Source organism: Euprymna scolopes, chromosome 32 (assembly GCF_053919585.1).
Source record: "Euprymna scolopes isolate OS-2025 chromosome 32, ASM5391958v1, whole genome shotgun sequence".
Lineage (NCBI taxonomy): Eukaryota > Metazoa > Mollusca > Cephalopoda > Sepiida > Sepiolidae > Euprymna > Euprymna scolopes.
In genome coordinates this window covers 1,596,531-1,620,623 of record NC_136513.1, presented here as the reverse complement: position 1 = coordinate 1,620,623, position 24,093 = coordinate 1,596,531, and positions in this window count along the sequence as shown.

Sequence of the window (24,093 nt, the reverse complement as noted above, 5' to 3'; positions counted from 1 at the left end):
GACATAGTAATAGACTCTGGCAATCCAACAATCCTCGGTATCAATGCATGCATACCATATCGAAAACAATTCACCTCCCATCAATTTCACAAAAGTAGCCTTAATAAATCTTTATCTACACGCATAAAATAGTTTCTCATCCAAGAAAATAGTCTACATGAATCTAACATAAAACCAGCGAAGACTATGTTTAATGAGAACATAGTGATTTAAATTTGTAAGAATTCAAGCATTCATTAAATTGCAAAAGTGAAATAGCAATCTGATGCATATACAAAAAGTGTTATCTTAAGATATCAGCACACATAAAATAAATAAGTAAAAATATGATAATAATTATAATAATAATTAATAAATACAAATATTTAAAATATTATAAAATAAAATGAAAGTAGAATCCATTCAGATTACAGTTATTTATATTTCAACACAAGGAAAATGGAAACTTGATTCATTATTATATTAGTTTGTCGGGCAACTTTTAAGGTTAACTAGTCGAGAATTTTCATGATTATTCAAGCCAAAATATTTTATCAGCTAATAAATATGTTAGAATAATCGAAATATTTAGAATAAGTATTTACATTAGTTTACGAAGGTAACTAAAAAATGTTATCATAACATAGTAAACAACTTAGAAATAATTGCATGTTAAACCATCATGGCATTATTTTAGTAATGTATACTAATGAGGCAAGACTGTCTTTTTGAGATACGAGGAGATTAGTAAGGATAGTCGAAGTTGGGGAAGGTACAGAAACGGTTTTCAAGTCGTAATAGCTGCGATTATATGTGGGGTCAGGCATGGCTACAATTAGAATCTGCATTACAACTTTCCAAAAGGGAAAATACACTTTGTAATAAAAAGTTGCCAGAAGTAAAACACGAGGCTCCGTCATTTCTTTGAGAATTTTCATAGCAGATTTAAACAATACCAAAGATAGACCATATATGTTCCCGACTGGTCAGGTGTTTAAACTCAAATAAGAGTTATGCGTCTTTTGTGTTGTAAAAGTATTTATGTGTATTCTTGTCACGTCATAAACTCTATGTAAATGTACATAAACTCCATGTATTGCGTAATTGCAGGTCGATTTTTTTTTATTTTGCAATTGCTATGAAACGCAAAGAAATGAAATTTGCTATGGCATCATCGGCGAAAAACATTTTCAAAGCTGGTTTTCATGTACTTTGATGTCCAAGCAAACGATTTTCTTTTCGAGTTTGGTTTAAAACAGGTCTTGGTATGGGTGTTATGCTTCTTGCAGTTTCGTTAAATACATTGCAGCGTGTCTTTCTGGACAAAGATATTATTCCAGTCTTGTCAAATATACCAGCACTTTTGCGACCCGGTTGCTAGATGAGTTGACAGCGAAATTTTCTAAACATCACGAGCAAGAACTGACTTTCTTGTGTTTTTGTCTTTGTTTGGTGTAATGTTTGGATTTTCAATGAATGAAGACACTGTTTTTCTATCGCTTCCATGCCACTTGACTAGATAGTCGAGAGACAAACTTTCTGTAACGCCTGCAACAATACGTTCCTTTTTCACTAGCTGTCAATCCACTTTTTTCAAGCATTTTGGGAGACCTGCATAAGGATTTGCACACTAAAAATTTCCAGAAAAGAGTAAAATTAGCATAATTATCGAAATATTTGTTCAAATTCGAAGAAATCAGGTAAATAAGGCACCTTGTTATGCTCTTCTAGTGTAATAAAAATCAATTCCCTGCGTTTCATAGAAATTTCAAAATTAAAAAATATTGACTTGCAATAAAGCGATAAACAGGGTTTATAGACAACGAATTCTAGATTCGAGGATCATAAAGCATGACAATCATTCCTGGTGAACCAAGTGCAAAAGAGTTTCAGACAATGGTCCTTACAGGAAACAACGAGTATACTAAAAAGAGCTCTCGGTTAATCCCGCGAAAATGGGCAAATAAAGAGATCAATAAACATTTACCTGATAAATGCCCGCCCGTTTGTTGCAATCAAAAAGTGTCTACAGAATATAAAATCTAATTAGCTGACCACCAATCACAGTATTACGAGCATATATAAAACACAGCTTAACATCGAATATTACAAAAATGTGGTTAATTTTGTGTCCTTTAATTGCTATAATTTTGCAAATCTGTATATATATATATATATATATATATATATATACACATATGTATATAAAGTCGTTCTTCATGAAAATGAGATTCAAGAAATTTTATTTGCATAAGCTTTGTCCAAAAGTATTGTTAAGTCATTTAATGACATAATTTAATAATATTAGGTAAGATTAATAGGGGTGTAATTGTTTGCCTTCATGAGATTTATTTAAAGAAAATCTGAAGCATTTTTCCATACGTACGTTGTTGTAAATGAATCTGATAATAAACTGTAAGTCTAGCGTTTCTTTATTTGTTTCATGTCTTATAAAACCAGTTATATATATTCGCCCAAACACACACAAAGTGCATATTCCCATTAATTCCATTATATCAATTATCGGCAACGTGCCACAAGAATTAGCAAAAACATTCGGAAAGGTACCTACCTCCACCTTCGTTCCATCAGTCTAGCGCATATAAAAACACTCTGAAGAACTAATAAAAATGCTTCAAAACATCACACCGTCAAATTTTATCATAGCAAGTCAAGAATTTATATCTGGTTACAGCAACTAAACATAAATGTTTCTAATTTTTTAGAATGTATAGCATGAACTTGTTACATAACGATATCGAAATACTATTTTACAATTTGGCTTAGAATCTTAGAAAGGAACTATAGAGGTCCAAACATAATAGGTTTGCTGGAAATAGTTTGTAATCGTTGATTCTAATGAAGTCAATGCATAGATATATATTAATCTTAGTGATTTTCAGTCGCCTGCATATGCTAAGTAGATATCCCATAGAATTTCTATCATAAGCCTTTCGTACTTATCATATGGAGTAAAAGTAAAATAAAGATGGAAATTAATATATCATGAACTGTAAAAATATCACTATCTGTTCGTTCTTTTTATTCTTAACGAGATTTTCAATCTTATAATGTTATTCAAAGTCAAACATTTGTTTTTAATTTCTTATGCTATTAACTTCAAAGTGGGGAATTTTACTAATCATAATGTGGGAGTGATCTTGACTTTTAAATTTTGGTATGCTTTTTTACAGATATTATTTCTGTTATTTCTTTAAAAAGAAATAGTTTTATGTCAACTTTTTCTTAAGACAGTTAATACTTTCTATGTAGGTTCATTGGGGGCTGATTGTTTATAAAAGGTATGCTTTCATACTAGATATTTAAAATGGTATCTTTGTGCGCAAATAAGTTTGTTTGAATTGTTATATTAACATAGATGGTTTTCTATATTTAATACGCTTAAGAATTTTACTAAAATAATTCTGTCAATTAGTATAATAGCTATTATGATTAAAACATAAGTAATACTATTTTATTATAAATATATAGAAATTGATATTCTTATTCAGCTCATGGACGTAAATTAAATAACAACGTGAAAATATAAAGTTAATTTTCTAATATCGTATGTGACTTTATACGTCTTACATCCTTTCATGCATCTCTGTCTTCCTATGTCAATCTATAGATATCTCTTTTCTGTCTCGCTCTCTTTCTCTCCTTCTATCTCTCTCTCTCTCTTTGTATGTGCTATCCGGTTACTGGCTTTATATGTCAGGTACTTAATACAAACATCGCTTTATTCACTTTTACGTATCTATTTAAATCTTGATACACATACTATGTACACATCAGCAGTTAGCCACTATTTTTCCTATCATTGACTATATATAAATATACACACACATATATATGTGTGTGTGTGTGTGTATGTACCTTTTGCTCAATCTACCGCAAAGGGCTGAATGAAATACACAAATAGACAATGCAAACTTTTGTCCCTATGCAAGCATTACAGTCCATCATTTTCTTTTATATAGCCCAGCGTATGCTATCTTTAATAATATGACAATCTAAATTAGACACACTAAATATGTAGGCTACAGAATTATATTTGTACTATCATTTTATTGTGTACAGAAAAACTCGCCAGGATAACAGTTTAATAAAAACACTGTCAATTTCCGTTAATACAATGCAACATTTGAATGTTTACAGTTGACTTTCTATTAGATTCAAATCGAGTCTGACGGATGTGAATAGAATTAATTTGGCAAGGCACAGTGTAACTACGACGATAAAAAACTAATTAATTATTACCTGAAAATTTTACAATACCTGTATATATATATATATATATATATATATATATATATATATATATATATATATACTCACTGAATATTATCAGAATATTTGGGGTGGAGAGAGCTCCCGTAAGCCGTGGTGAAGGCAACCTTTCTAGGAGAAGCAAATCTCTGATTTAAAAAAAAACAATAAAGCGGGAGACTAGTACCTGCATTAAGCTGGTCTGGAGTTTAACTTGTGCTGGTTATCTTGCTCTTACTTATTGCTGGATTGCAAGATTTTGAACCGAGATAGATTTAGCTGTCGTACAAGCTAAGACTCTGTAACATCATCTGTGTATAAATACTCCTTCGGGCATTTGTCTATAAAAGTGGTCCTGTGGCAATGGAAAATTGTGAGGCGTAGAGGCTTGAAATGCTGGAAGCATGTTATAATTGATCTCAATGGCCGTCTTCAGTGTCCTGCTTGCTTGTGCGTGTGAATTCACCGGTAGGACTTTAAAAAAAAAGTCATTTTTGGGCTCATGGACTTTAAGTGTCTGAGGGAGGGGTACTAGTTTGACAACACGTTGCAATCATATATATATATATATATATATATATATATATATATATATATATATATATATATATATATATATATATATACAAGATCCTGACAATATTTTCCAGACACTTTAGTATTCGACATACCGAGTACCACAGAGTGGCGAAATTCCTTCAATAGAATAGCATAAACATATAAAGACAATACCTGTAATAGAAATGAAAGAAAATCGATTAGGCAAGGAAAAATATTTAATTTTCATCATTTTTTACAAAACATACGCGACATTATTTTTCGAACATTGTTGAAAACCTGTGATTAGACTGTAATATCACGTTTCTTTTCAATAACTTTTATTAATCTCTCTTCATAATGATCAAACATATGCACAATAACATCTCTACGTGTTTCTATTAGTTGTTTTTTTTTTGGCATCTATGGTCCATTCCAATAGTTGAGCTTCTTTCGTTATTTCAGTTACATCATAGATAAGTAGTGCAAGCATTTCCCAAATATTTTCTATTAAATGTACATCTGGGTTTTTGCAAGCCATTCTAAAGTAGTCATATTCACATTAGCCATCCATCCTCTCATGAGTTTTGACACATGGGTGCTGCAATTGTCTTGCTGTAGAACGAAATCATTCCCCATTTCTCTTATATTAGGTAGGGCTTTCTCGTCTATCAACTGTTATCTTAACTTTCGCTGTTCTGCCGTTCTTTTTGCCATTACAACCATATATTTCCATTACCCCAAACCATATCTCCTCTTTCTATTCTATTTTCCATTAACCCAAACCATAACTCCTCTTTCTCCCATTGCTGTTTGTTCGGTACAACAGGCTATCTCCTTCTCGACCAAATACACTATCCATCGGGCCTATTGAACTTGAAAGGCTCCTCATCAGTAAATATAACCTTCTTAAAGTTAACATGCTTTGTTAACCACCTTTTAGCACATTCCAATCTTGCTCCTTTGTGTTTCTTTGTTAGTGTAATTTGTTCTTGGCCGTTGCATATTTCAAACCAGAGTATGCAGAGTTCTTTGTACTGTTCGGATGTTTAGATCCAATTCACATTTCTCCTTCACTTTTCTTGTTGTAACTTTTAATCCAGATATAAAAGCCCGTGTCACAGTCCTCTTTATTCTCCTTTCAGTCATCTTGCCAATTGGTCTCTTCTGTCCTCTCCTTTTTTCTGTTCGGAGTTGGTCTTCAGCATGTATTTGACCGTTAATTTCGACAGATTTGAATCCATGGCGAGCCTTCTAATTGTACGGCCATCTTCCTGCTTCTTCACAGAAACAAATTACTTCTTTTGAATGCATTTTACCTAACGGATAATTGATTCTCACTATGACAGCTAAGTGTACAAGCAATAAATTTGCATACAGCAACAAATACATGAGCATAGCTTTAAAAAATAGGATTTTTTGTCATGCCCTAAAAATAGTGTCGCGCAAGTTTTCACAAAAATCACACACAAAATAAAATTATCAAAGGCAAACTAAAACAAAATTATTACACTAATATTGGATTTTCCCTCCTCAACTACGTACTTAAACCTCAAAAGTTTTCAGCACTAGTTACCAGCTTAAAGTACTTTATTCAAAGTGTCAGAAAAAATTGTTGGCCCTGTATATATATAAATATATATATATATATATATATATATATATGCATGCAAAAATGCATATATTTATGTAATTAATGAAATGTGTATATTATATAATATATATAGCAATTATCGCGTAATTTGGAAATCAAGGAGATCTTCTGAGACAAATTAACAAAGGAACAGAGTTTAAACGTTGTCTTCCTGTATTAAGATTAATATGATTCGCAGAAGTAATGATTATGGTGATAGTGATCATGATTATGTTAGTATCACAATAAAAGTAATAAGGATGCAGGTAATAAATCATTATTGTAATATGTTCAACTATTACCCGCCCGGCCACGCGTTGTCGTGCCTGGGTCTGGTATTATATTTTATCATTTCTTTAAGAAAGAAACACACACACGCATGCACAAAAACAGATATACACCCACACGCACATACGCAAACACAAACGGAAAAACCAACCCCCCAAAAAATACACGTGAAAACACACACAATCCCACACAAAAACATACGCGAACACACAAAGAAACACACACTAAAACACTCACGCAAATACAATACACAAACATGCACACAAACACACACACACACACGTAAACACGCCAACAGACAAACAAACGCACACGGAGAAACGCGCAGACACACACGCCAAAACATGCACACGCACGCATTAAAGTGCAAACAAACGCGCGTACACACCCACGCCAAAAAACATACGGCCGCATGTCTTTAACCGTATGTCTTTAACATGACGAGGCACGCCGTCGACCCGCACCGCTTGTGGGCTGATTATTTCAGTGACTCGCCCAACTCCATACCTTGTCGTGCACTTGCCTCGCGAGTTTTTGATCCACAAACATCCCCTTTCCTCACTCTCTCTCCGGCTACTTACAGTTAAGGCAGCGGGTTCGTCTCTATGCCCTTCACCCTGACGTGATACCTATGCAATGTATCAGCCGGCACCGTAGAGTGCGAAACATCATCTTTCGTGGTTACATTGTACAAATAAACTGCATCAAACACTGTGCAGCCTGATCTAGCCACAATTGTTTTGACGGTTTGATGATTCCGTTCAATGATCCCATTTCTACTAGGTACATGGGCGCATCGATACCTCAGATGTATTCCTCAGCTGTCAGTAAACTTCCTAAACTGCTCACTGGTAAATTCAGCACAATCGTCAAGCAATATCCTGGTTGGAGGTCCACGTTCAAGCATAATATAGTTTAGTTGACGGACAATAGTGGTTGTATCTTGTAGACGCAGCATACGCCATATGGCAAGTCTTGACGGGCCGCCATCAATGACAGTCAGAAAATCCTCACCATTGTGGTGAGTAATGTCTATCGCTAACCGGTTTCAGTGGTTCCTATCTTCCAACTTCCCTTTTTCCCAGCGAACGAGTGCTGTGTCAATGGACTAGCATTCCACGAAGCTTTTGACCAATTTCATGTCGCCTGCCCTTAGCACTCCTGGTTCAACCAACTTAGCGAAATATAGGGTCTGCTTGACTCCAGGATGCTCGCTTTGTTGGTAGCTTTTCGTAATCCGATTAGGTTGACCATGGATCACAGGGAGGTTGCGTAGGTTCAACAGTTCTTTTTATTGCATCAATCCATCTTTAAGTATCCTTGTTAAACAATCTGCCTTTATGCTGGATCTGAACAGGGGCACCTCCATTGATAGTGCATATTCGTTCACCAGGCTCATAGTCGTGTTGAGCCGCCGACGGATGAGCATCTCGCGCGTTGCTTTGGTTCGCTCTCTAGCCCGTCCGGTAAGAGTGTCTGAAATCCACTTATGGATGCAAGCAGAATATGTGAATAGTAGCAGGGTGGTTGTCTTCCAAAGGAGTTCCAAGTTTATTCCCTTCATCACTGCATCGAGTTCTGCCAGGTTTATGTGTTGGGATCCCTTTTCTGATCGCAACCAGCAAGCGGCTTCCACTACGGCTCAATCATGGACTAACGACCCGCCAATGGCAAGAGAGCTTGCGTCAACCCATACACTACGGTCCTGGTTGTCAACACACCATCTGCCCCATGCTGGATCTTCTTTATGTACTCTGGTGAGGACCTCTTTGACCATTGTATTGAGAGGGGCGTCATAAATTTTGCCATCCCATCCGGTGGTGACTGCAATACGAAGCCAGCCACCAACATGAAGGTGTCCAACCAACTTCCCGCACAATTAAAGTACGTTCCGTCGCGTAAAAACACAAGCCACACCTGGGATTCCAATGCCTCCTTTCAATCACAGGACATTATCTTCTTCCCAGACCTGCAAACCAAGCACTCTTGCACCGCCCGTAGTCTTTCTGGTTCCTTGCTGAGAAGGCCAAAGTTGTGAAGATGTTCTTTTACGCGCGTTGCAGGAACAACTTCTTCATCCACATACACATTAGGGCAGGTCGATTTTGAAACCCCGGTGAGGCAATGGTGATGATAGTTGGGGGTTGACAGAAAAGACCTACACGAAATATTTTTTTCAAAATCGTTATCTTTGCTTGAGGAAATGACTTTAATAGTTGAAAAATTGAAGCTACTAAAAGTTTTTCGGTGAATTACCAAGAACGTCCCATTATCAAAACAACCCGTACTGTTAAAAAATGAAACTATTAATTAGAATGTTTTAAACTACATTTTTAAATAAAATAAGTGAGGATAATGAATTAATAAAATGAATATTAATTGAAAAGGCAAAATTATGTTTTTTTAAATAATAGCGACCCATGTTCGCTTGTTCATTTCAGGTGGAAACATTTTATATTTCACCACCACAAAACACACTCGTTATTGATATTGAAAATTAACGTTTGTTTATTATTTAATTTGAAAACATTACGATTTAAGCTTAATCATTTCGAAAGGAAAAAGAATTGTTTAAAATGTATATTATTATATTTCAAGTGTCTGCAGTGAATTTAAACATAATCGTTTAATCTTTTTTATTTGTTTTTCTATTAGGTTGGTGCAAAAATAATGGCATATTTTTGATGTTACAATGAATGTCAAAAACATTATTTTTGCACCAACATAATATTCCACATAAAAATATTATTTGATTTTTTTATTAAAATATGGTAATACTCCAGTTTTATATTTAAAAAAAATAGTCCATACAATTTTATTCTACACATACTTTACCAAACATAACCACGTAAACTTTCAAGTTTTTCTACTTAATAAAAATATACTTTGCTCAATATTAGTGTCAAATTTTTATTTCTTTTATTTTCAAGGAGTAATTGTTTTTAAGCAGTATTTTTCTTGTAAAAGTATTATTTTAAAATCCAATAACACACAACTATTAATACGAGTAAATAAGGAAACTGCTTTGGATGTTTTCCTTATTTGTGTATCTATGTTATTGTTCTAAAATAACTTTATTATTTAGAAAACCGTTCTTAACATGTGGAAAATAGGAGGTTGTGTTGTATGTATTCTGTACTTTCACCTAAAAATTTAATGAACAAAAATTTCATAAAAATTAAATTTAACTTGAAAATACTATTAAAAATAGCATGGTAACATAGATGCACAAGCACTGTTTTTGTTTTCAAACACTAAACACTCGTTTAAAATGGCACAGCTACAGCAAAAATGACTCCCTTGATGGATAAATTCATGTTATCGAAGGAGGAGCTAAAATATGCTAAAATTATCTAAACTAAATACTACTATGCCTCTGATTTGGTTTTTACTCTCCCTTCAATACATATAATGTAACTCTACAAAGTTTTTCATTATTTCTTATAACTAGCACTAATTTATTTTACATATGAAACTGGAAGATAGCCTAAAACAGTTTCCTTCAGTTATAATCCATTTATTTTACTTTTCAGATTAGAATGTCAGTAAAAGCACAACGTTTAGTTTTTTAACCCGTGGTTCACAACATTTGCTGGTCCACGTTGTCGTTGGGATGGCAGTTAATCATCAATTACCCTTGTTAGGGGAACGTTATATAGGGCAGAAGATCAATATATTTTGCTATAAGAGATCCAAACAAATTGACAAGGAATCTCTTGCCGTAACCAAAGTGAAACAAATGAAGGATGGTTTGATATATTTTCTTGTAGTTGTAAATCTCCTGACTTGAGATGTGATGAATGTCTGGTAAAGTGCCAGACAGAAAATAGTCAAAAAGCCACATTGTCTGCACTTGTCCTGCTAACATGAAGGTAAAATTAATTCTATAGATTCACCTGCAATTATGTTCCTTTTTTGTGGAAAATAAAATAATATATTGGTATTTATTATGCAATCTGGCTCTATTATCAAACATGCAAATTTTGCAATGTTCAGGTTCCACTAGAAGAACTGCCATTTACAGCAATTTTTAAATCAATTGATAGAACAACAAAAAAACCTAACAACATTTACTGGTCCTTTGGGGAAACTTTGCATTAAGATTTGCCTCAAGTAGAATTCTAAAAAATTAGTGTCCCTCCCGATCATCATTATCTGACAGCAGAAGAAACAAATAATTTAAGTGTGAAGACCAGAGGCTACGTTTTTAATATGCTGTTGCATTTTTTGTGGAGAAGTTAACTTAGAATATTGGACCCTTGAATCAAGGAAGATGGCTAACATAAGCCACAAGATTAATATGTTTATGGACTCCTCAAATACTATGATAAATTAAACATTCTTGGTCAAATTTATCATCCAAATGTATGCAGTTGATGTGAGATCAAAACCGACAATATTTTATATTTATATCATTAATTGCTAGATGAAAGATAATGTTTTTAAATTGCAACAAAATGTATATTACATAAAATAAATCCAAGGTAATTTTTTCATTCAATTTAAATAAAATTTGTATACCTTACTTTTTAAAATTTATAAAAGTGCAGTTTTAAGATGAATACATTTCAAATTGACTCTTGTACGTTTATTTTTAAAGCCTGTATTAAAAAAAAATGTTTAACAATTTTCATGCGTTGGATGAAATGCTTTTCTAACTTGTTTCTTATCTTTTTAAGATTATATTTTAAACTCTCCTTCTCTCTATTTCAATTGTTATTTCTTCTCACACCACAACTCATTTTTGCAACCCTTTCTTTGTATTATTACAAGTCATAATATTCTCTCTGTTTCAGTTTGTATTTTCCCTCACTCCACAACTCATTTTTGCAACCCCCTCTTTGTAATACAGGTCTGAATAATGAGAAAATTTGTAATATTTTTAAACAAAAACTTTAAATAACATTTTTAGATTAAATTTTTTAAAACTTTTTTCAAAATAGAAAATCTTTAAAATTTAATCAGAATCATATTTCATATAGTTTTCATTAACAAATATTCAGTACATAACGTGAAAAATAGAGATTAAAATTCCAAAAGTACTGTATAGATGATTACGGTCAATAGTAGTCCTCGCCAGCGAAAGTTTTGTTTATTGTTATTTTGTTGTTGTTATTATTATTATTATTATTATTATTATTATTATTATTATTATTATTATTATTATTATTATTATTATTATTATTATTATTATATCAAACATTTTGTATCCTGCTCTTTCGCGCGAGTACTAATTTTAATATGATTCAGAAAACAGAACAGTTAACTGAAATCCAGATTACTGCTTTAAACAGTTCCAAATACAGTGTTTTTGTACTACTTCCGGAAAATATCATAATATCGATGATAAACTCAGAGTAATTGTATGTGAGAGAAGAGGGCATTCGAACGATTGTGTCCATTAGATAAATAAATATTTCTCCATTAAATTTTATTAGTTTTCTTAATTTACCCAAACAATATTAAGTTGTATTCATATTTCATCACAAAACTATAAAAAATAAGTGTTTTCAAATAATTGTCTTTTGTGGTTTTTTTTTCCAAAAATAGTGAACAACTAAAAAAAAAAGACTGAAAAAGATTACTGCTATCTATTTTGCAGCCAAACATTGGTAACATTTGATTGATTTTTCCTAAAAAGTTGTATATGGGCAGGAAGCAAGACATAGATACATTATTACAAAGTCATTGTTCCAGCAAATTAGACCTTCATTTTTCTTGAATAGAAATTATACAGAACAATTTACTTCTATTATAACAATTTATATTGTCGCATTTAATAAAAAAATAAAATACATGATTCTGTAACTTGTATCAAATTACAGAATTACAATATTGTGTAATACATCTCCACATATCTTTTTTAAATTGTGAAATTTAAAAGACTTGGTTGCTAATTAGCTTGTTTTTACAAAATTTGTTTAATTAATGCAGTGGAAATTGAGATATTTTTCTAGTTGTGATTCATAATTCATATATTGAATTTTCCTTCAATGTATAACTTTAATTTGATTTTTTTATAAAAAAATAGTGAAATTTCAAAGTCAGTGTTGTGAACAATGCTATGAAAATATAGGATTTCTCAGCATTCTTCTACATGATTTTTAAATTAAATGCTCCATTTTTTGTTCAAGATAGGATAGAAATCTAATTTTTGGTATCTGTTCTTATCACACTAAATCCCAACTATCATCACCAGTGTCATGTTGATTTTCTGAAACATTTGCAAATCGACCTGTCTTAATACAGATCGTCAATATATGCAGATGTTTCACGCTGAATGCGCTCATCCTGAGCCAATATTGCGTCAACAATCCTTTGCATAATTGATGGTGCCACATTAAGTCCAAATCCCATGCGGGTTAAGCAATACCTTTCTCCCCTAAGTAGCACCGTTTGATAGGGCTATAGTGACTGATGGACATGCACTTGAAGGTCGAGTACCGGCCTCACTTTCTGTTTATTATTCTGAATAACCGCCCACAACGGGATCAGACACTTTGAGGTGCCCAATTCCTTCTCTGGATATGGAACTAGCCGTCCATTTTTTTATCCAAGTAGTTCCTCGTCGTATTCTCCACGAACTCCAGGGGGAATTTTATATTCCGGAACCCTATTGTACAATTTCCCGGGTGCCTGCTCGTCCGACCATTACCAAGAAACTGTCCAGGATCTCGTACGCTGGTCGAATTTCGCATGAAAGTTCCAGTTTCATGGATGCACCCAGAGCAAGGCAGGCGTAAGAGAAATGTGCCTTATCCTTACTATCAATACAGACACCACCCAATTATTTGATAGCGTCCATTCCTAACAGCAGGTCATAACTAAGAATTCTCCGTTCACAACCAGGGCCCATACAGTTATTGTAGGTCCATCAACGACACATGTACGAATGGAACTAACTCAACAAGGGGCTAGCGTGCCCCCGCCGAGTGCCAGTACTGGAATCTTCTTCTTGTCCCATTAGGCTAGGTCGATTTTGGAACCCCGGTGAGGCAATGGTGATGATAGTTGGGGTTGTACATAAAATAGACCTGCACGAAATATTTTTCTCAAAATCGTTATCTTTGCTTGACGAAATTACGTTAAAAGTTGAGAAATTGAAGCAATTAAAAGTTTTTCGGCGAATTGTTGGAACGTCCCGTCATCAAAGCAATCCTACTGTTAAGAAAATAGAATCATTATTTAGAATAATTTTAGACTACATTTACAACGTTTTGAACATTTTAGAATAATTAATACATTTAGAATATTTTTTAAACTACATTTTTAGATAAAATAAGTGAGGATAATGAATTAATAAAATAAATATTAAGTGTAAAGACAAAACTATGTTTTTTTAAAAATAACGACCAAAGTTCGCTTTTTCATTTCAGGAACGTTTTTTTGAGTGGGGGGAACATTTTGTACTTCACCGTGGCAAAACACGCTCGTTATTGATGTTGAAAATTAACGTTTGTTTATCACTTAATTTGAAAACGTTACGATTTAAGCTTAATTATTTCGAAAGGAAAAACAAAAAAGACTTGTTTAAAATATATATTATTATATTTCAAGTGTCTGCAGTAAATTTAAACATATTTGTTTTATCTTTTTTAATTTGATTTTCTGTTAGGTTGGTGCAAAAATAATGACATTTTTTTTACTTTAAACGAACGTAAAAACATTTTTTCACCTAAATATTTCACATCAAATTCTATTTGAAATTTTTATTAAAATATGGTAATACTCCAGTTTTATATATGTTGTGGTTGCAAGGTTGAGCAATAATTAGTAAGGAAATACAATGAAGACGCAAACAACAAGATAACGCAATAATAAGTGTATTAAAGAAAAGGTATATTTAGAATATGTACAAATGACGGTGTCGAGTCAGAGAGTCTTGGTGGGAGGACATGTACGCTCTTCGGCGTCACTTCCGGTGGCATTTGAGTAAGACACCCCAAGGCCAACCTAGGCTTGCCATTTATAGTGTTATGTTATTCGCGTATGCAAATAAGTGGTTGCCACCACAACACCCCCTCCCAAGATTTGAAGTCACACAGATTTCAATATCTTTTTCTTTTTGGGTTTACCATTAATGGTTCATTCACTTTTCTTTTCCTACCTGATCTTCGGGGTTCAGGTGCATTTTGAGGCGGTTCCAAATTAAAAGATTCGTATATGATATCTATGGTGTCCTCCTCTTCGACTGTTGTCGTATCATCATCATCTTGGAATAACGTTTTTTTATCTGATTTAGGTGCCTTTTATGTATATTCTGTGGACCTTTAATCATGTATGTACAATCACCAATGCGTTCATCCACTACTCCACATTCCTAGTAAGATGTGTTATTTCTGTAGCACTTAAAATATACTCGATCTCCTGAGTTATATTTATTTCTTCTCGTGTGTGTAGTGTTTCGGATAATTGCCTGCCTTGGCAATAGTTTGTCAAACGCTGATTTTACCTTTCTGGCAAACATTAGATCAGCTGGTGATATGTTTGATGGTGTACTAGGATGTGGTGTAATCCTATATACTTGCAAGAATTGTTGCAAAGCTTTTTTCTGTTGGTGTTCCAATGGATTTATTTAACGCTCGTTTTAGCGTGTCCACGAACCTTTCCGCGAGGCCGTTCGACCTTGGATGATACGGCGGAGTCGTGATGTGCTTCACTCGGAACGTGTCGCAAAATTCCTTAAACTCTGCGGATGTGAACTGCGTTCCGTTGTCAGGGACCAGTGTGTCTGGTACACCGAATCTTGCAAACAACTCGTGTAGGAACCCTATTGAGTTGTTCGTTGTTGGATTCCTGCAACGCATTACCTCCGGCCATTTTGTGAAACTATCCACTACAATTAAATAATAGTTTTCACCTACTGGACCAGCGAAGTCCATGTGGATTCTCGACCATGGTTGGTCGGTTTTCGGCCAAGGTCTGTGTACTATAGTTGGAGATTTGCCGCTAACTGGCATCCTTTATATTTATCAATTGTTGTCGCTATGTCAGTGTCCATGTTACGCCAGTACACGTAGCTTCTCATAAACGACTTCATTCGATTTATCCCCGGATGTCCTGTGTGGAAATCTCTTAACATCTTATTCTGCAATGTTTTAGGTATTACCCCTCTCTCGCTGTACAGTAACACATCGTCACATATGGAGAAAACTTCCTGCACCTTTGTGTCCGTTATAATTTTCTCTTTTATGTCCTTTATATATTCGTCTTTCTCGGCTTCCCTTTTAATGTCCGACAAAGTTACGGGTAGTTCCTTAATGATGTTTGCTACCATATTTTTTACTTCAACATTTGTCCGAATTGCTGCAATGACTGATTCTTCCAGATTGTGTTTCTGTGGTATCAGTCTTGACAATCCATCCGCATGGCAAATCTTTTTTTATGCTAGATGTTGTAGCTGGAAATTGTAATTAAGTATTATTGTACCCCAGCGCAGCAATCTATTTGCGGTGTATACCGGCAATCCTTTTTTTGATCCATAGATCGTGACTAACGGTTTATGGTCGGTTTCAAGTATGAATTGTCTACCATATAAATATCGGTGAAATTTAGTCACGGCAAAGATTATGCTCAACGCTTCTTTTTCGATTTGTAAATATGCCCTTTCGGCTGGTATCAGCGTTCTCGAAGCGTGCGCTATTGGTTTTCTAAGCCCCATCCTGCATAATATGTTGAATGCATGCTCCTAAGCCGTAGGAGCTAGCGTCACTAGCAACGACTATTTTTAAGTTTGTGTCAAAGTGCGTTAAGAATAATTCGGATGTTAGTGCGCTCTTTATTTTGTCAAAAGCGGTTTGACATTCTTGCGTCCAGTTCCACGGTGTATACTTTTTAAGCAGATTATTTAAGGAGGCTCGCAAGTTATGCATTCCTTCAATAAAAGATTGGTAATAATTTGCGAGTCCTAAAAAACTCTGCAAGGGTGTTACATAATCGGGTGCTGGCATCTTTTTTATTGCCGCAGACCTTTCCGGGTCTGGACGTCGTCCATGTTTGTTTATTATGTGTTCAAGATACTTAATCTCGCTCATACAAAAGTCACATTTACTTTCTTTTACTTTAAAACCGAATTCTTGTATTCGAGTAACTACTTGTTTCAAATGTTCCTTATGTTCTTCTAGGGATTTGCTCCTGACAACAATGTCGTCCAGGTATGCACATGCGCACTCAATACCACTTAGCATGGTGTCCATTGCTTGCTGAAAGATGGCAGGCGCTACTTTGATGCCAAAAGGCAATCAGTTGTATTTGTATAATCCCTTATGCGTATTGATGCATAGAATTTTGAGCAATTCTCCTCGACCGGTATTTGCAAATACGCGTCTCTCAAGTCTATCTTGGAGAAGATATTACCGCAATTCAACTTCGTGAATATTTCCTCTGGGCTTGGTAGGGGGTAATGGTGATCTTTTAATAGGGAGTTGACCCCGGTCGAAAAGTCTGCGCATACTCTAACTTCTTCATTCTTTTTCTTTACGTATACGGTGGGGGCTGCCCACTCGCTGTGTTCTATTTTTGATAGAATTCCCGTCTGTTCCAATCTATTTAATTCTTTATCAATCTTTTATAACCCAGCAAACGGAACATTTCGCTGTTTTCTAAAAATTGGGCTGCCGTTTTCTTTAAGTTCAAACGAGGCCTTGAATTTATTGCAGCGACCTAAGTTAGTCGTGAATGCCTCAGGAAATAATTCTTTTAAATCGTCTTTTATATTTACTGTTGTTGGAGAAGAACATTCTAATTTTTTACAGAATGTATTGATTGGCTTATCCCATAGTCCGAATTTCTCAATTAAATCTATTCCAAACAGATTTTCACTATTTTTTAGTACGAATATTTTTAATTTCCTCGAAATCCCTTTCAATTTTATCGGGAAGACAACTTCTCATTCAAATTTTATACCCCCACCAGTTACCGTCCGGGCTGCTTTACTAGTTTTCATCATGGCCGGTTTTCCCAACTTTTTCCACGTATTCAGGCTTATTATAGAAACATCGGAGCCGGAGTCGAGTTGTAACTTTATTGATGTTTTAAATATTTCCACTTTTACGTATTTTCGCCGATCTTTGTCTAATTTTGTATTTGATTTTGCTTGCTGTACTCTCTTTCTGGTGTAATCTTTATATCTGCAGCAATCGCTTTTGTGTCCAACCTTCTTACAAATGTAGCATTTTTTCTTCTTAGAAGGACAATATGATTCCCAATGCTTTTCTGCACATCTCTTACAGTTATATCTAGGAAGAGGCTTGTTATATTCTGTACTATAGTTTTGGTTATTATCTTTAGAATACCCCGTTCCATTGCTTTTCTTTGTAAAGTTCTTGGTTTGTGCGTATGGTTTTCTAACTTTTCTTACATATGCCACTCCGGATTCTTCTATCTTTTTTAATGTTTTTTAGTGTAATGGCCCTTTCACAGTCTTCTGCTAGTTTCTGGAGGGTAAAATCTTGCTCAGATTCCAGCTTAGACAACACTCGTCTGCGTATTTCTTCATTTTTCGTGGAAACTAACCCTTGAGCGAAGCTTAGACATTTAAAATCTTCTACCGTTAGTTCTGCAAGCTTAAAATTATCGCAGTTTTTATTGACAACTGATGCGTATGTCAAATAATCTTGGTTGTCCATCTTTCTTAGATTCATGCACAGCCATCTTTTATGAAAAAGAGATATATTTGGATTAAATAATTCTTTTAGTAATTTTACAGCTTCCATGAACTCTAATTCCGCAGTTTTTTTTAGGTGATATGTAATCTACGAATTTGCTGTGTTCTGGTGTACCCAATTTTCTGAGTAAGAGGCTCACTTTCTGACTATTTGGCCACTTTTTACAGTCCAGTTAAAAAACATCCTCGTATCTTGTGTAGTATGCTTCAAAATTATTCTCTTCCTCAGGCACATAATGAAATGTGTCCATGCTATTAAAAATAGTTGTATGGGAGAAATTAACACTATCGACATTTTCTCGATTACTCTTTAGTAGTTCCAGTGTTTTAGCAAAACGTTCTTCTTGTCTTTCTTCATATTCCAATTGTAGTTTCTTATGCCTTTCTTCCTGTTCCAATTGCAGTTTTTTCTGCTTTAATTGCGCCATTTTCTGCTTTTCTTCTAGTTCCTGCTGCCAGTTCAATAATCTGTTCTCTCTCTTTTCCTCGCGGTCAGCCTGTGCCTGTATTTGTGTTTGCAAAAACTCGTTTTGTGTAGCTTGTCTGCGTTCATCCCGCTCAGCCTGTGCTTGTAAAAATTGCATGAACATTTTTGATAAGTCTTCCAATTTTTTTTTTAATGTGTAGTTAAAATAAAATATTGTACCATGTACAATATACACTTGAGTTGAAACTTCTCTTTAGCGTAAAATCCGTTTGCTCGTCAACACTTTGCATTCCTTAAAGAAAATGGTCAACCTTTGCGTTGTACTTTTTTTTTAAATAGTTCTTCGTCAAACTGTTATATTTGACGCTTCATATCTCGTCTCCAACTGTTGTGGTTGCAAGGTTGAGTAATAATTAGTAAGGAAATACAATGAAGACACAAACAACAAGATAACGCAATAATAAGTGTATTAAAGAAAAGGTATATTTAGAATATGTACAAATGACGGTGTCGAGTCAGAGAGTCTTGGTGGGAGGACATGTACGCTCTTCGGCGTCACTTCCGGTGGCATTTGAGTAAGACACCCCAAGGCCAACCTAGGCTTGCCATTTATAGTGTTATGTTATTCGCATATGCAAATAAGTGGTTGCCACCACAACAATATATATAAAAAATAGTCCATACCATTTTATCCTACACATTCTTTACAAAACATAACCACGTACATTTTCAAGTTTTTCTATTTAATGAAAAATGCTTTGCAGAAAATTAGTGTCAAATTTTAATTTATTTTATTTTTAGGGAGTAATTGTTTTAAAGCAGTATTTTTCATCTAAAATTATAGTTTTAAAATCAGATAACCCACAAAGATTAATTCGAGTAAATAAGAAAATCCCTTTAAAGGCTTTTCGTTATTTGTGCATCTATGTTATTGGGCTAAATAAACATTGTTATTTTGAAAGCCATTCTGTATATGGGAAGGAGGTTTTATTGTTACTATTCTGTACTTTCACCTAAAAATTTAATAAACAAAATTTTCATAAAAATTAAATTTAACTTGAAAATAATATTAAAAATAGCATAGTAACATAGAGGCACACGCACTGGTATTTCAAACTCTAAACACTAAACACTCGTTTAAAATGGCACAGATACAGCAAAAATGACTCTCTTTATGGATAAATTCATGTTATTGAAGGAGGAGATAAAATCTTGTAAAAATGTCTAAACTAAACATTACTATGCCTCTTATTTGGTTTGGTCCTCTCTCTTCAATAGATCTAATTCAACTTTACAAATTTGTTCATTATTTCTTATAAACTAGCACTTATTTTTTACGTATGAAACTGGAGCATAGCCTTATACAGTTTCTTTCAGTTATAATCCATTTATTCATTTTACTTTTCAGATTAGAATGTCAGTAAAAGCACAACATTCAGTTTTAACCCGTGGTTCACAAAATGGGCTGGTCCGCTTTGTCATTTGGATAAAACAGCACCCGAAACATCACGTCGAGTCACCCAGGTTTAGTTATTCCCTCGAAAACAGTTATCCCACTTAAAAAATAGTGAGATTTCTAAGGAAATAATTAGTATTCAGCAAGCAGTACATCCACAAATGCCCTCGTTAAGGTAACATTATATAGGATAGAAGGTCAATGTATATTGCTATAAATTTGCTATTTTGCCAACCAGATTGACAGGAAATTTCTTGCAGCTATCCAAGGAAACAGAAGGAAGGAAACGCTAGACAGACTGTTTGATATATCTTCTTATAGCTGTAAACATTCTGTCTTGAGATGTGATGATTTTGCAGTTAAGTGCAAGACAGAAAATTGTCAAAGAAGGCACATAATCTACACTTGTCCTCCTAACAGGGAGGTAAAATTAATTCTATATATCCACCTTCTTTTTTGTGGAAAATAAAATAATATATTGGTATTTATTATAAAATCTGGCTCTATTATCAAGCATCCAAATTTTGCAATTTTCAGGCTCCACTAGAAGAACTGCCATTTACAGCAATTTTTAAATCAATTGATGAAACAACAAAAAGCCTAACAACATTTACTGGTCCTTTAGGGAAACTTTGCATCAATAATTATCAAGATTAGCCTCACGTAGAATTCTAAAAAAATTGTGTCCCTCCCGATCATCATTATCTGACAGCAGAAGAAGCAAATAATTTTCGTGTGAATACCAGTGGCTACTTTTTAGTATGCTGTTGGCTTTTCTTGTGGAGAGGTTAACTTAGAAAATTGGGCCCTTGAATCAAGGAAGATGGCTAACATAAGCCACTAGATTAATGTGTTTATGGACTCGAGTTGTCTATCCTTAAACACTATGATAAATGTAACATTTGGTAAAATTTAGCATCCAAATGTATGCAGTTGGTGTGAGATCAAAACCGACAATTTTTTTTTTAACCAACAACACTATATTTTAATATGATTCAGAGAACGAAACAGCCAGCTGAATCCAAATTACTGTTGTAACCGTGTCAAAATAAAGGGATTGTGCACTACTTCCCGAAAATATAATATCGATGATAAACTCAGATAGATGCTAAATAACAGCTTACGCCATCTTCTAATAGAGTAGATGATTCTGCGGCTGCTAGCACTGGCTTCACATCTTTTTCTTTTAAAATATTGCGGGGTCTAGCCAACAATTCCTGAAGCCCAATCTCGCTAAGCCTTGACGATGCTCGTAGCAGTCGGCTAGTGTCGGCTGGGAGTCCCTTGAGAAAGGCACAACTTTATATGCGTTCAGTCACTCCACCAAATGGCGCAGCTAATCTCTTTAAATCCGCCAGGTAGACGTTGCTGTTGAGAAACGGAGTATGCCCCCTTGGTCAGCCTCAATGGGATGACAAGCGCCGGATCCTTTATTTTTCAAAGCCGGCAGACAAGCTCAGCTTTTTCCCACCACTCAGCTACCGAGGGTTCGGCGGAGGAGGCGTCGAACTCCGGTATCGATTTTTGATCAAACTTGTCCATTGCAAAAAAATGGGCCGAAATATCTCGCAGTCAATCAACAGGCCAAAATCACTGCTCACACAAATACTTCCAACTGATTTTGCCGCTTCTCAAACGTCAAATGATTTCTCCTTCCTTTCCCACCCACAAGTGACCTGTTTTTATAAGGCACGCGCACATGATCCCGCGAGACTTCGTCCACTACAAAACGTAACGGCCGCCATGAGTGATTCTTTCTTTGTTTCTCGACGCGTGCGACTCACAGGACAGACAGACACGAGGGCGTTTGTACGGTAAGCCATTTTCCACACACTAATTATATTTGTATCAGAAATGTTTTTTTAAGAGGGTTAATGGTGACAATGTCTATGTACGTAATGAGCGTTTACGATTTTTTGAAGTTGGTTTAATATTAATAAAACGAATGTTTCCTGTAGACAGAGAGAGAGAGAGGGAGAGAGGGGGAGAGGGGGAGGCCATGCTGGTGAAGGTCTTACGCCTTCATTTTTTCAATAAGTTGTTATTGCCAAAAATGAATTTGTCAGTTCTCACCCGACGTAAAAACCCTGAAATTTCTAAGGGAGAAATTATTTTATAATCGGTAAATGGAAAGAGAATGGTATGTATATGAGTGTATGCACCAAAAGTGCCAGGAAATAGTTATAAGGTTTATATATAATCCCAGTGATGAGTGGTGGGGGTCAGAGGATTATCGATACATAAGGGGAAATAAGAATTACCTCGCCCAAAGATGTTGCGATCATGATGACGTTGCTCCTAGAATGTAATTTATTATAACGGTTAAATCTTAGTTACATAAGATGGTAGCTCATAATCTAGACATAATAAATATGTATGTAGCCTATGCATTTTTGTTCAGAGGGAAATTTCTGTAATCGTTTTATTATATAGTAGATAATGTATTAAAAAACATTTTGTTAATATAGAACATGAGAAATCGACAAAACTTCAACCACAAACTGCATATTTAAATAGAAAAAAAATAGGTGATATTGATTTGTTTATGAAGAATACCAAGGGTTTTTGTTTACAATTGAAAAACGAATGGGTATGTTAATTCTTATTATGTGAATTAATAATAAAATTTGAGCGGTTTGAGGAATAATTGCTATGCGTGTTAATTGCAAATAATGAAATCATATATATATATATATATATATTTTATTACTTTTTCACCCCAAACAAGGCAAATTGCCACTTTGGTGTAGGGGGCTACTATCAGGGGCAACAACTACTGGGGTACTATGTAGGGATTTGGGCAGCAAGGTGTCGGTTCACGTTACACTTGAACTTCTGCACGTCAGTACTGTTGGGGAAGCAGGGACCTGGAATGGAATTCCAGAGTCTAGCGGTTCTGGGGAAGAAACTATTGGAGTAAAAAGATCTTTTACATCTAGGGATCTCTACAGTGTGGGGGTGAGATTTAGCAGCCTGTCGGGTTTGTCGAGGGTGCTCACGTCGTGGGGGCACAAGTGATTGCAGTTCGTCAGAGCATTCACCATTAAAATACTTGTAGAAAAGGCAGAGGGATGCAACATTTCGTCGATGGGACAGAGGCTGAAGCTTAGTGCCAGTTCTGGGGCTATCAGGTTTGCGACTCTCTTTTGAACCTTGTCAAGGAGTGAGAGACTAGTAGCAGATGCACCAGCCCAGATGTGGCAGCAATACTCCATACATGGGCGAATGGTGGCCTTATAGAGGTACAGGATACTTTCGGGTGTTAGTAGTTTTCTAGCACGGTAGAGAGAGCCCACCTTTCTTGCAGCGGCCCTGGCAATGCCTTCAATGTAATTGTTCCAACTCATGTTTCCTGTGAACGTTAGGCCAAGGAGTTTGAAAGATGGACTCTCAGATAAAGAGTCGTTGGCCATTGCTATGGGTGGTAGAGAGGGTTTCTTGTAATTATTGAATGAAACTAGTTTAGTCTTGGCAGCATTGAACGCGACCAACCACTTTTGTCCCCATTCCACTACAGATTGGAGGTCTTCCTCTAGTGTTTCTGCCATTTCTTTAGAAATGTGTTCATTCGTCTTCCTGTCGTGCCTGTCATAGAGTGTAGTGTCATCAAGATATATACCCATCTCAGAGGCAATTTTGTCGGGGAGGTCATTTAGAAATATCAGGAACAATAGAGGTCCAAGGATAGAACCCTGGGGCACCCCCGCATTTATATCATATTGTTTAGATGTACGACCGTCGAGGACAACCTGGATTTTTCTCTTATCTAAGAAGGATTTAATTATGTTAAGTATTCTACCAGTGATACCGTATGATCTGATTTTCCTGAGGAGACC